The 15,111-nt window shown below is 34.9% G+C and overlaps 1 protein-coding gene and 1 long non-coding RNA gene across 3 annotated transcripts in view; one reads left to right on the forward strand and one right to left on the reverse strand.

Moving 5' to 3' along the window:
• The window catches only part of LOC113149415 (exostosin-1), a 169,987-nt gene that overhangs the window by 80,468 nt on the left and 74,408 nt on the right, over positions 1 to 15,111 (reverse strand). The gene's annotated exons all lie outside the window — the stretch shown is intronic.
• Positions 1,919 to 2,845, forward strand: LOC113149419. Its single transcript, XR_003297577.1, has 4 exons — positions 1,919 to 1,930; positions 2,427 to 2,452; positions 2,638 to 2,662; positions 2,805 to 2,845. It is a non-coding gene; the product is annotated as an uncharacterized LOC113149419 (long non-coding RNA).

Consider the following 15,111-nt stretch of genomic DNA (forward strand, 5'->3'; position numbering starts at 1 on the left):
ATGGCTGAACATTGACAAATAATAAGTGATCTTGCACAATCACTCTGACTTGACATTTAGACAACTGCAAGCTTCCTTTATGCTTCATTTATGTTTACGATGGTCGGTAAAGATTCTTAGTCATCCAGGTGAAGTTACCTGGCAGCTGAGAAGTGGCAACTGGTGTACAGTTCAACCTAACAAGAAGGAAGTCCAGTTGCCAAGACTCAACTTCCAGTTGGAGTTAAGATGGACAATGTGAAAAACACACTTGTCACTTCTTTGACTCACTGTCAGTATAGTTAGATGTAGCTGTATCAATATTTTCTTGTAAAATGATCGAATTATAGTGATTTTTTTTTATACTTTAGGCCACTGTGTTTTGATACATTCCACGTCTGACTCTATATAAATTATTTTCCAAATTATGCAAAAGCTGGTTGGATTAACTGATATATATCTTGGGCATTGGTTTACTAATTTCATTGACTAATTTCACTAGTAAACCAAAAATAATTATTTTTAATTTATTGGCAAAATAACAGCTCAAAAGCAGGATTCTTTGAGTCATGTTTTGCATTATTTGCAATTTGTTGCAAGACTTCAAAATGAGGCTGTCTGCTGGTTACCACAGCTTGTTTTCTAGAATACCTTAGTCATAAGAGTTTCATAATATTTTGCTGATAAGCAAAGCTACACTTACTTCAATGGTGACTATTTTCAAAAACACACAGCTCACTTTTACAGACATTATTAACAATAGTTAACTGGCAACATTACTTGACATTAATGCTAACTTTGCTGTTCTTTAATTCAGGAGTTTAGTGTAGCTGCGCGATATAGCAGTGGTCCCCAACCATTTTTTCGCCACGGACCGGTTTAATGCCAGACAATATTTTCACGGATCGGCCTTTAACGTGTGGTGGATAAATGCAACAAAATAAAACTGGCAGACATAAAAACTGGTATTTTTTTAAACATTATTAAAAAACAAACAAACAAAAAAAAAGGTAATTAGCAAATGTTTAATATGCAATCTATCATTTACAGCCTTTAATTTGTGACTTGTATAGTTGTTATAAATTTTGATCAACAAAGTTGTGAAAGTTGTGGCCACTTTGTTCTTGTTTGGAGGAGAAAGTGCATTTTTATTGGTTCTTGTGTTGACCTGTACCGACCTCCCCACAGCTGAACTGAGAGTGTGTTAAATAACACATGTACATGTGTTTTATTTTATGTTGGTTTCATCTGGGTTGCAGCTGAAGTTTGGAGTACAGTACATGTTGGGCCCCACTTCTCAGAGTGTAGTTACGTTTCAGGTGAAAAACAGCACGCTTGCCAAATATTAAGTCTATTGCAACCAAGACCAATTGTCACATACATACAACCATCTTTGTATTGTACCAACTTGAGAAATCCTGTGCCACATACACAGATAAAAATCAGGTATTTCACAACATCTTAACATATAAATTGGTATCAGGTACAGATGATGTTGTAGAAAGGCTGACTCTACTCTCCTTGCACTATCAATTTATCAATCTGAGGACAGGTAAAAAGTAAATATTTGTTCTTATTTTTCATATTTGTCTTTATCTAGAAGTATAAACAGAAACCTAGAAAACTATCTGACAGAAAAAAAGTGTAAAATATATGTACTTTTTCTTCCAGAATGAAGTATATTATGATCTTTCTTGTACTGTCATTGGTCATCCTTATTGCTAAGGATGGCGAGTGTGTGCCTAGACCAAATAATGCCCCAGGTAGGTAAATTAAAACACTCTTTAATTTATAACATAAAGATCAGGTGTATAGTGATTATAGGTTGAAAGGGTATTAATAATTGTGTTACTACTGAAATATGAGTAAACAGACTGACTGAATTTCTTTCTTTAGTACTTCCCAATAATGGTGACAGACCATTAGACCCCCCTAACAATGGTGGCAGAAGGTGAGTACCTCGGATTAATTACTACTTTTAATAACAAAACAGATTTAGTAAATAAAATAAAATAAAATAAGGAAAACTGGTAATGTAATTAAATACTCTATATGCTAAACTTTAAAGAATCTCAGTTTTTTATCCTCTTTTTTTAACCAGGAATGCAGTCATACTGAGCCCGCAAGGTAGGTAAATTACAATTGTGTACATTACGTACAGTCTTTAATTTATAACATAAAGATCAGGTGTACAGTGTTTGTAGGTTCAAAGGGTATTAATAGTGTTAATGGTTTCACTTAAATTTCATTTCTTTCTTTAGACCTCCCTAACAATGGTGGCAGAAGGTGAGTACCTCGGATCAGTTACTACTTTTAATAACAAAACAGATTTAGTAAAAAAAATAAAATAAAATAAAATGAAGAAAACTGGTAATGTAATTAATTATTCTATATGCTAAACTTTGAAGAATCTCTGTTTTTTATTCTCTTTTTTTTTTCTAAACCAGGAATGCAGTCATACTGAGCCCGCAAGGTAGGTAAATTACAATTGTGTACATTACGTACACTCTTTAGTTTATTACATAAAGATCAGGTGTACAGTGTTTATAGGTTCAAAGGGTATTAATAAGTCTGTTACTACTGAAATATGAGTAAACTGACTGGCTATAACAATTAATAGTGTTAATGGTTTCACTTAAATTTAATTTCTTTCTTTAGACCTCCCTAACAATGGTGGCAGAAGGTGAGTACCTTAGATCAGTTACTATTGTTGTTAACAACAAAAAATAAAATAAAATAAAATAAAACTCTTAATTAAATTAAATACTCCATATGCTAAACTTTGAAGAATCTCTCTTTTTTTTTTATTCTCTTTTTTTAATCAGGGATGCACTCCCAGGCAATCGTCCGCCATTTAATCCTCGTCCAGGCCTTCAGCGTGAAGACGCCGCATGAGCTACACTGTTTTGCTTTGCAATGCTCCTAATTAATGGATAATGTAACTGCTACAAGAGATGTAGCGATTGTTGGCACAGCTGAAACTGATTTTGGAAAATGTAGAATGGCTTAACTTTGCAAATCATCCTGGTGAATAAAAACAGCATTTCAAAATGGAAACTGGTTCATTGAATAAATTTTTTGTTTTTTGTTTATAACAAGAATGTTTGTCATGAGAAAAGCATTATTTTAATTTATTTAAAACCTACAATAACTACTAATTATCATTATGTGTATTGAATGTACTACTGCACTTCACTCACTTCAGCCCAGTTCATCATGGAAGACATAATGTTCCTCACTGCACGGTCAGGAACTACATAAGATCTTGAACTCTTCAGCTCATGCACACACTTCAGCTATAATCTAATGAACCATTTTCCTTCATTATTCACCTTTAATAACACACACACTTGGTTTCCCTGCAAATTCCAGATCTCCTCTTTCCATTGTTCATTATGGCTCTTTAAAGTATTTACTGTTGGATTGTATTTATAACACACTATAAATCAATTACTACATTGCAGAAAATATTTCCTCACGATAACTGTGTATTCCATCCCTCTCTGAAGATCTTTTGGTCATTTTTTTTCGTTGTGGCACCTGTCACACCTAAAGCTTACCTGTACTAACACAGGGTACTTGGAAAATTAAAATGAGATTTGCCTTTGATGCTTGTGTGTTTGAGTAATACACCACCAATTTGGGCTTTTTGTGTTATTTTGAAACATTTTTAGTTAATTTTTTGGAAGTACCAAAGTGCCCACATTTAAAGTGTTGACAGCAATCTTAGAACTTCAGATTAGATCACTACGTGGTCAAAAGAACATGATACAGCAAAATACAATAAATATTTCAACATACTGATAAATATTAGAATGAAATTGAGCAAGCGAATTTACCTCTGTCCTATTAGGCGCAGAGGTTCATCAGAGGTCTCTCACTAAATACTTATTTATTAATAAGGTTATGGCGTCCCTTGCCTGACAGATTACTGAAGGAAGCACATGGTATGGGCCAGGTGCTAAAGTTGAGAACTGTGAGAGAAATACATTTTAATTTTAGCTGATAACAACATATGTTGTCTTGGTATCAGTTAATACAAATATGATAAAATGCTCTAAAAGCCTATGCAACCAAAAGCACCATTTCCTGGTTCAGATGCAGTTTAAGACTGTACCATATAATGTTTAAACTCTTAAGCTGGAACTAGTACTCCCATTATAGTGTATTGTAGTTAATGCCAGTCATTGGTCATTGCCTCACACTAAGAATTTATTTACCGTATTTGTTTCTACTGCAGCATTTAATATAATTTAATCTGCTCCAATATGATTGAACTATTATAGTCACAATATAATTTACCTATTACATTAAGATTAGAGATTAGAGCTGCCCGTCAGTAGTCAGGTTTGCACAGAGTGAGAAAGTGTATGCCCTATAAAAATGTAATAAATCTAAAATGCAAACTTAGGCAAAGAGACAATATTGCATGTAACAGTGTAACAAAGACATTAATTCTCCCAGTCAATGTCTACTCTAGGTTCTGACAATTCTTGCTACTCTTGTTTTTATCTCTTCAAATCACTTTGCAAACGATATTTTCCAATAATACCTAATACAAAAACAACAGCAACCCAGCTATAAACATGAACAGTCAGATTGGTCAAGTGGTCTGTCTTATGCTACACTAGGAATCCTCTGAACTCTGGTCATTGCTAAAAGCTAAAGACTTTTAGGTTTAATATCAATGATGGATATGAGTTAGAAGCTCAGAATGTATGCTTTTATTTGGAGCCATCTACACCTGTTGTTTTTTCTCAGTTGCTAAGACATGCTTAATAATGCTGGGCGCCATGTGTTCTTGGCACAGAATGTGTTAATGTTTTCATTGGTTTAAAACAACTAACACACGTCATCAAGAGACTTCAAACTTTCTTGAATTAACTCTTCATTAATTAATAAAATTGTGTTATCTCTTGTTAAATCACCTTGGCATAAAAGAATACAACTCATACCGTGATATTCTGTTTGGTTTTTTGTTTTCTTTTTGTCTCAGCAAATTGCAGAAGTTTGAGCCTCACACAAGGTTGAGACCTTTCTGTAATATTTTGTTGTCAATTGTGTAATGACTGACTGAAAGGCTATATTATTTTAGCTTCAAGCTCTGCAGTTTGAGGCAAACATTTTCTTTTGTTGCATCTTTTTGAAGTTTTTTTGAGTTAAAACATGATACAAATAAAATGTGTAATTTTGTCCAGTCATTTTCAGTTTCAGCCTCTGTTTTATCTGTTTAAAATATGTGCTGTCACAGTGGACAGAAGTGTTTAAGCTAATGAGAAAACTCAACAACAAAGCAGACAGCACCCTTCTGTATAAGAGGGCCCAAATCCCAAATTGAAGCAATTTTCAGCATTCCTTTCAACAAATTAATTAATAATAATAATGTATACTTTATTGATCCCCTTGGGGAAATTCGTTTTGGACAGCTGCCAGATTGAGTAGCTAGGAGGAAACGGGAATCAAACCACTCACCCTGGGGTTCGTAGGCGACTGCTCTACCACCTGAGCTACTGCCGCCCCTAACTTAACTATTTGAAACATTCAGAAGCTCTGTAAGACCTAAGGACAATTGAATCAGTGAAAACAGAAACATTTAATGGGTAGTGATTTCACATTCATTCATACTTTGTTAAAACTGGGCCTTAAAACACGCATGAAAGCACAGTAAAACTACAACCTCCAGGCATCACTGAAGTGTTAACGACTTAACTTAACATCAACTATTTGAATTCAGTAACTAGTGAGGAAGGCTCTCAGATGAGATGTCATTGATGATTGATGATTTATAAGAACCTAAAGCAAGTTGCTACTGAACACCATCTCCCTTAGACTGACTCTGGCATTTACTGGTAAAACTGAGTGTGCAAAATAAAGTAACTGTGGTGTAATGTGTTTCAATAGAGGCCTTACTTCTTCTTTTGCAATTCTTTTAAATGTGCTGATCTCTGATACGTGACTGAACGTTGACAAATGATTAGTGATCTTACACAATCACTCTGACTTGACATTAAGGCAACTGAAAGCTTCCTTTATGCTTCATTTATGTTTACGACGGTGAAGATTCTTAGTCATCAAGGTGAAGTTACCTGGAAGTTGAGACGTGGCAACTGGTGTACAGTTCAACCTAACAAGAAGGAAGTCCAGTTGCCAAGACTCAACTTCCAGTTGGAGTTTAGATGGACAATGTGAAAAACACACTCGTCACTTCTTTGACTTACTGTCAGTATAGTTAGATGTAGCTGTATCAATATTTTCTTGTACAATGATCGAATTATAGTGTTTTTTAATAATATTTTAGGCAGCTGTGTTTTCCTACATTCCACCTCTGACTCTTTATATTTATATTCTAAATTATGCAAAAGCATAGTTGGATCAACTGATAGATAACTTGGGCATTATCGTTCCTGTGCAATTTCACTAGTAAACCAAAAATAATTATTTTTAATTTATTGGCAAAATAACAGCTCAAAAGCAGGATTCTTTGAGTCATGTTTTGCATTATTTGCAATTTGTTGCAAGACTTCAGAATGAGGCTGTCTGCTAGTTACCACAGCTTGTTTTCTAAAATATCTTAGTCATAAGAGTTTCATAATATTTTGCTGATAAGCAAAGCTACACTTACTTCAATGGTGACTATTTCAAAAACACACTGCTCACTGTTACAGACAGTATGTCTTACAATAGTTTGCCATTTAACTATTGTAAGACATACTGTCTTACTTGACATTAATGCTAACTTGACCGCTGTTTAATTCAGAAGTTTAGTGTAGCTGTGCGATATAGCAGTGGTCCCCAACCATATTTGCACCACGTACCGGTTTAATGCCAGACAACAAAATAAAATGATATGACTGGCATAACTGGTATTTTCTAAATATATCAAAATGAAGTGGGGAAGCAGTTTTGAAGGCTTCATTGCCTTATTAGCGAGCCGGTCGCCGCATGTTATGCAGGGCGGGCTTGGTGCATTGCAATAAATCCACATTTCCAGTAGGACTGCTGGTATCGTCTGTTAAATGCAGCTTTCTTTTTTTTTTGAAGTCGTAGGCTCGACTTCTATTTCCTCACTGGCTCTTTTACCCTGCACAAACAAACTTTCCAAACACATTTGTTTTGTGTTCATTTTGCTAGTTGGGAGTTTCAGTTTAGCAGTAATGTATTATGTGTTACTGGCTGGAGAAGCCCCTTTAAAAAGGTAGCGGATGTAGGTAATGTGACTGAGAGTGTGTTAAATACATGTAACACATGTACATCTGTTTTTTTATGTGGGTTTCATCTGGGTTGCAGCTGAAATTTGGAGTACATGTTGGGCCCCATTTCTCAGAGTGTAGTTGCGTTTCAGGTAAAAGACAGCACGCATGCCAAATATGAAGCCATATTTTGACCAAGACCAATTGTCACATACACCCACCTCGTCATTGTATTGTACCAACTTGAGAAATCCTGTGCCACATACACAGATAAAATCAGGTGTTTCACAACATCTTAACATATAAATTGGTATCAGGCACAGATGATGCTGTAGAAACGGCTGACTCTACTCTCCTTGCATTATCAATTTATCAATCTGTGGACAGGTAAAAAGTAAATACTTGGTCTTATTTTTCTTATTTGTTTTTATCTAGAAGTATAAAAAAAACTTTAAAAAACTATCTGACAGAAGAAAAAGTGTAAAATGTATGTACTTTTTCTTCCAGAATGAAGTATGTTATGATCTTTCTTGTGCTGTCATTGGTCATCCTTATGGCTAAGGATGGCGCGTGTCAGCCTAACCCGAATAATGCCCCATGTAGGTAAATTACAATTGTGTACATTACGTACACTCTTTAATTTATTACATAAAGATCAGGTGTACAGTGTTTCTAGGTTCAAAGGGTATTAATAGTGTTAATGGTTTCACTTAAATTTAATTTCTTTCTTTAGACCTCCCTAACAATAATGGCAGAAGGTGAGTACCTCTGATCAGTTGTTACTGTTTTTAAAAAAAAACAGATTTAGTAAAGAAATTAAAAAAATAAATAAAAAAGAAACAAAAGAAAAATGTTAATTTAATTAATTATTCTATATGCTAAACTTTAGAGGATCTCAGTGTTTTTATTCTCTTTTTTTTTTCTAAACCAGGAATGCAGTCATACTGAGCCCGCAAGGTAGGTAAATTACAATTGTATACATTACGTACACGCTTTAAGTTATAACATAAAGATCAGGTGTACAGTGTTTATAGGTTCAAAGGGTATTAATAAGTCTGTTACTACTGAAATATGAGTAAACTGACTGGCTATAACAATTAATAGTGTTAATAATTTCATTTAAATTTCATTTCTTTCTTTAGACCTCCCTAACAATGGTGGCAGAAGGTGAGTACCTTGGATCAGTTACTATTGTTGTTAACAAAACAGATTTAGTAAAAAAAAAAAAAAAAAAAAAAAAATAAGATAAACTGTTAATTAAATTAAATACTCCATATGCTAAACTTTGAAGAATCTCTTTTTTTTTTTATCTCTTTTTTTTAATCAGGGATGCACTCCCTGACAATCGTCTGACATTTAATCCTCGTCCAGGCCTTCAGCGTGAAGACGCAGCGTGAGCTACAACAATTTGCTTTGCAATGCTACAAATGAATGGATAATGTAACGCTACAAGAGATGCAGCGAATGTTGGCACAGCTGAAACTGATTTTGGGAAAATGCAAATGAATGATGCAAACCTGGTAAATAAAAACAGCATTTCAAAATGAAAACTTTGTCATGAGAAAAGCATTATTTTCATTTAGTCAAAACCTACAATAACTACAATCATTATGTGTATTAAATGCACTGGAACTACTTCACTTCACCTACTTCAGTCAAGTTCATCATGTCATCAAGACATGATGTTCCTCACTGCAGGGTCAGAAACTAAACCAGATTCATGCACATACTTCAGCTATATTCCAATGAACCATTTTCCTTGATCATTCACCGTCAATAACGCACACAATATTCACACAATAATAGTCTTGGTTTGCCTGCATTTTGTATAAATGGTGCCTCAACAAATGTCTACTCATTAAAAATCCAACTAAGCATAGCACCTTCTGAGGACCAAAACAAGTTATCATTCTTTACCAAACAAGATCTTATCAATATTTGAAAACCTTTTTCCAGATTTCCTACTTTCGTTGTTCATTATGGCTCTTTAAAGTATTTACTGTTGGATTGCATTCATAACACACTATAAATCAATTACTACATTGCAGAAAATGTTTCCTCACGTCAACTGTGTATTCCATCCCTCGCTGAAGATCTTTTGGTCTTTTGGCACCTGTCACACCTAAAGCTTACCTGTACTAACGCAGGGTACTTGGTAAACTACAATGAGATTTGGCTTTGATGCTTGTGTGACTCAGTAATACACCACTAAATTTAGGCTTTTTGTGTAATTTTGAAACATTTTCAGTTCAGTTTGAGGAAGTCCCAATGTTCCCACGTTTAAACCAGTGTTGACAGCAACCTTAGAACTTCAGATTAGATCACCACGTGTTCAAAAGAACATGATACTGCAAAATACAATAAATATTTCAACACACTGATTAAATATTGGACTGACATTGAGCAAGTGAATTTACCCCTTTCCTTATAAAACGACAGGTACCTCACAACTATTAGGCTCCGAGGTTCATCAGAAGTCTCACTGCTCACTCTCCATTCCTTGGCGATAGTTGTCTGGCTCTGATAATAGACCTGTTAAAAGGTGAGGAGTAAAATTCTGCCTTCATTTATAAAAGCAAAGTCTCTAGTACTCATGACTTAAGTTAGCCTATGTAGAAAACTGATGTGAAAAGTGCTGTATTTTTCTTTTACAGGATGAAGTATCTTGTGATGTTTCTGGTGTTGACACTTGTCATCTTTATGGCTGAACCTGGGGAGGGTTTGTTTGGAGGTTGGAAGGCTGCGTTTAGAGGTGGAAGAAGGGCATTTAAAGGTAAACCATAGGTAGAAAAGTTGAGCTCTACTAGATGTAAAATGACCTAATCAGTTGTGCATAAAACACTAATGATTGTCTCAAGACTAACCTTTTCCAGTAGGACTGGTGCTCCTTCTTGACAAATATAGGCGCAGCCAAAAAAAATCAATACGCGGTATAAAATGTAAAAAAGGTCTAATAGTTTGTTTCCAAAGCTTGAATAATGTAACTCACCCTCAAAGTTCTGTTATTGACTGAACTTACATCTGAACAAAAGCATTTGCCTAGATCATTCATTTCCTTGTTATAGCAGCTTCTTTAAGTCCTTGGTTGTTTGGGGAATGCGAATGGTGCTGTCTCAGACTGCAAAGCTTGCTCAGTTATATAATGCATTATATAACTATATATATATATATATTATAATGTATGGAAAATTAAACACACTAAATCAGCTAAATCACTCCTGATTATGAAGAAAAAAGTATTCTGTCTCCAAAACTATTCACAAAATGTAACTCAATGGTCTGGAGTGCTTGAATACCGGTAGAAAGTTTTGAGTTTAAAAAGTTTGAGTTGTTGAATAAATTATAAAGTTAAGTGTTTTTAAAATTATTTTGATACATTGTCTGGTACACTAAACAATCGTCCAAACAAAGCAATTTGGTTGGGATTAGGCCTAAAGACATATGGGTTAGGTTCAGCTGCTCAATAAACATTGTTAGGTTAGTTAAAATTCTTTAATTTCACATGACATTTGTCACATAATGTGCTTCTTTTGATCAACAATAACATGGACATCTGTTTTATGCTGAACTCAAACTCCAGTCTCCTGTTGGAAAGCCTTGCTATACTGACTCATCCACCGACCTCAACATCTTCCTGACAATCAAGGGTTTAGGAACTCAATGTAGCCGCTAGACATCAGAAAGCTATATTATATACATATTTGTATATTTGTTTTTAACACTATGACATTGTTTTAATGTTATTCAATTCCCTTCTCTTTACATGCTAGCATACAAATACAACCGTGCCATGGACAAGATGGCTAGAAAGTAAGAACTCTTCATGTTTTAGGTTCATGTTACATGGTCTTATAATTATTCAATCATTTAACAGAAATATACAATATACTATGTACATTTAAAGGACCTAATCAATTTGTCAGGATTTCACAAAGTCAAATTTCTGCCGCAATTCTTTCTTCCATCTAGGTATGGACCTAACTGGAAGCAAGGCCTTGGCAGCTCTGGCCAACAACCTGCAGACTCTGGTGAAGCTCCTGCCGAGGGGGAAGATCAGGGCTGAGAGTTCTTGGAAATGCTATTTTTTCCTATGGTTTGGTGAAGTAACTTCTTAAATACCATGCTTTTAGCTCTGAAATGCAAGAAACATATGGATCATATATGGAAGCACTGCTGGCACTCCCCCCTTTCATCTGTAAAAACATTTAAACTGTCTTGATGAATAAAACTGCAAAAACATAAACCATGTATCTGAATTGTAACCTAAATGAATATAAGGGATGTACAAATGTAACACACCTGGTACCCTGTGTCAAGAAAATCAGGTATTAGGCATGATTTAATGGATCTACCTAAATACATTTTGAAAATAAGGTAATGACCTCCCTTGCCTCATGTAGCCTGACCTAACAATGATCTCTATGAAGCAAGGTCTACAGATTTGTGAAGGAAGCATATGGTATGGGGCTTGTGCTAAAGTTGAGAACTGTAAGAGGTCTGAAAGTCAGAATTTTAGCTGATAACATTTGTTGTCTTGGTATCAGTTAATACAAATATCACATAATGCTCTAATAGCCAGTTTCTGTTATTAGCGATTAAAACAAACATACAATTTTACAGAACAATTTTTTGCATTAGTAACTTGTCTCTCTGTTGCACCAGTATACAGAGTGCAAAACTGATGTTTCATAATTTTTGGGGTTATTTAATGTATCTGATCTTTACCTGTACTAATGCAGGGTACTTACTGTAGTAAATTAAAATGAGATTTGGCTTTGATGCTTGTGTGACTCAGTAATACACCACTAAATTTAGGCTTTTTGAGTAATTTTGAAACATTTTCAGTTCAGTTTGAGGAAGTCCCAATGTTCCCACGTTTAAAGTGTTGACAGCAACCTTAGAACTCCACATTAGATCACCACGTGGTCAAAAGAAAATGATACTGCAAAATATATTAAATATTTCAACATACTCATAAATATTGGACTGACATTGAGCAAGTGAATTTACCACTGTCCTTATAAAATGACAGGTACCTCACAACTATTAGGCTCCGAGGTTCATCAGAAGTCTCACTGCTCACTCTCCATTTGTTGGCGATAGTTGTTTGGCTCTGATAACAGACCTGTTAAAAGGTCAGAAGTAAAATTCTGCCCTCATTCATAAAGGCAGGTCTCTATGACTTCATCTGTTGTGCATAAAACACTAATGATTGCCTTCAGGTCACTAGACTAACCTTTACCAGGTGGACTGGTCCACTTACTGACAAATATAGGCGCAGCAATACAAATAAATATACAGTATGAAATGTAACAAAGGTGTACTATTTTGTTTTCAAAGCTTAAATAATGTCACTCTCATTTTAAGATAATGTATGAAAAATATTTTTTTAAAAAAACACACACTTCTACCTAAATACATTTTTTAAAATAAGGTTATGACCTTCCTTGCCTCATGTAGCCTGACGATGATCTCTATGAAGCAACAGATTTTTGAAGGAAGCATATGGTATGGGGCTTGTGCTAAAGTTGAGAACTGTAAGAGGTCTGAAAGTCAGAATTTTAGCTGATAGCATTTGTTGTCTTGTTATCAGTTAATTCAAATATCACAAAATGCTCTAACAGCCTATGCAACCAAAACACTATTTCCTGGTTCGATACATGGAAGACTGGCTCAACTAGCGAAATGTGATTAAATTGAATACATCACAAACTGAGATGGAAACTGTTAAGTTCAAGAGGCAATACAGAGATCTTAAAAGAAAATTATAAACTTCAGCAATGACCAGCTTATTTTCTAATCAACTGTGAAGTGGCAGCAACATAAAAAAAAAACATACAAATTTACAGATTATTGCATCTCTCTGTTGCACCAGTATACAGAGAGTGCAACACTGATGTTTCATCATTTTTGGGGTTATTTAATGTATCTGATTATCTTTTTGAAGGACTGTAAATTATACTGACTTAGTTTTAGCTGAGAGTACCCAGCTGAGTGTTAATTCCTTTATTCTTATCTATTTTACAACACTAACGTCACAATACAGATATATACCAATGTTAAATGTACAACCTAAAAACACCTAGGTGAAGTTTTAAAGCAATGGAGACAAATCAGCCATTATCACTCATGTCCTGTACTCACTGTAGAAGCTGCTGTCTCAGAAAGGCCAGTTGGTCAGTTTTAAGATTTACTGTATGGCAAATTAGACTGAATGGTTGTGTACAGCTTACTCTTTAGCATGCTAACCAAAAGGCAACTAGCTTGCTTGTCTTAATAAATACATTTGCATGTTTGTCCGAGGGTAAAGCTAGAAATATGGATTATAGATTGAGTTAACTTATCCAACTACACATAGTACATAGTAGAATGACAGCACCTGATATCACAGCAACACCAAAATTACACATTAACTCAGTATGTAAAACTCTCAACTATAGTTCATAGTGGATCTCACACTTTTTAAACACATCAGTAACGGTTACTGTTTGAATTAACCGTTTCATGCATCAACTCCTTTTCCAGATCAGTTGGGGCATTTTATTAAATGCAATAAAACTAAAACATGTGACTTGATGATTCACTCAAATCGTTATGTGACAAAAGTATAAAGAAAATATTGTTTTCACTGACCAACAGAACACAATAGCAACACAGCCAAAGACGAAGTGAAGGCCTAGTATTGTTTAGCTGAAATATAGAAACACATTTCTTTCTAAATTCCTAATTAACAACTAACGACCCAGTGTTAATTGTATCTTCAAAAATACAGTATGCAAGTGATGGGCACTGAAGCAGCTCTATACCATTGCAGATGGCTCTCACACCTTTCCCTGATAACAGTCTAAATAGCCGTTTTTATCTATTTTATTTGATTGCATGTGCATAACAAATGGCCGCAGAGATCATGATGAAGCAATGCGGCATAGTTTTTAAATTAAACTCCAAGTGACAGTAAAACTAAACACAAAAAAACAAAAACAAAAAAGTGCCTCGTAGATCTATCTAAAAAAAGGCGTTTTCCACCATAGATATCTTATCAGTGTCAGTTGTGTCCACATCCCCCAACTTCCCCCACCGCCCCACCCACGCTGTCACTCTGCAGCTACACAAGCACAGAAAAAATGTAAACAAAAAGAAGTGATTTGAATGCAGAAATGGCTAACAGAGAGACGATTTCACAAAGAGAGCTCTAGAGAGTACATGTATTTTACCTATATGGTATTTCCCCCTTTTAAAATTCACATTAAAAACCAGGTTAAAAATCTTTTAAATTATTGAATAGGAAAGTAAAATCTAATTACACTGGAAGACATTACGCATTTTCAATTATTTCCCTATAATCAATGCATACTTGGGGTTAGTAGAGATAAAATTGTACTTACTGAACTAAGATGTGTCAGCTATTGACAAAACTAAAGTGAAGAAAAAGGAGCTACCAGCAGACTTCACACACAGTTTCCTATCAGCGAGTTGAATCATTACTCAGCTGAAAAACATGTAGTCATCTGCCAACAGAAGTTGACATTGCAAAATACAAAGACCAATACAGAAGAGAGCTGAGAATGTGAATTCAACCCTGCCTTTAAAACATACTGGCATCGTACAAGTGTTTAGTAGATTCTCAACCTCCGCAGACCTCTCAGCTCTCTCTGCTACAGTTTCAGCCATTAACCTGTGACAGGTAAACAACATTATTTGCCTTTATTAAAGGAAAAAGAAAAACAAAATCTACATTGTTGTGAATATTTTGTTGGATTAAATCAGGTGCCTGTGTGACATGTTGTGTTTTGTTATCAGGATGAAGTGTGTGATGATCTTCCTTGTGTTGACACTGGTTGTCCTTATGGCTGAACCTGGGGAGTGTTTTTTTGGACATCTGAGAGCTCTATGGCATGCAATGACAGGTAAATCAAAAGTGATGGCACCCTATGCTTCTACC

This window comes from Anabas testudineus, chromosome 24 (assembly GCF_900324465.2).
Source record: "Anabas testudineus chromosome 24, fAnaTes1.2, whole genome shotgun sequence".
NCBI lineage: Eukaryota > Metazoa > Chordata > Actinopteri > Anabantiformes > Anabantidae > Anabas > Anabas testudineus.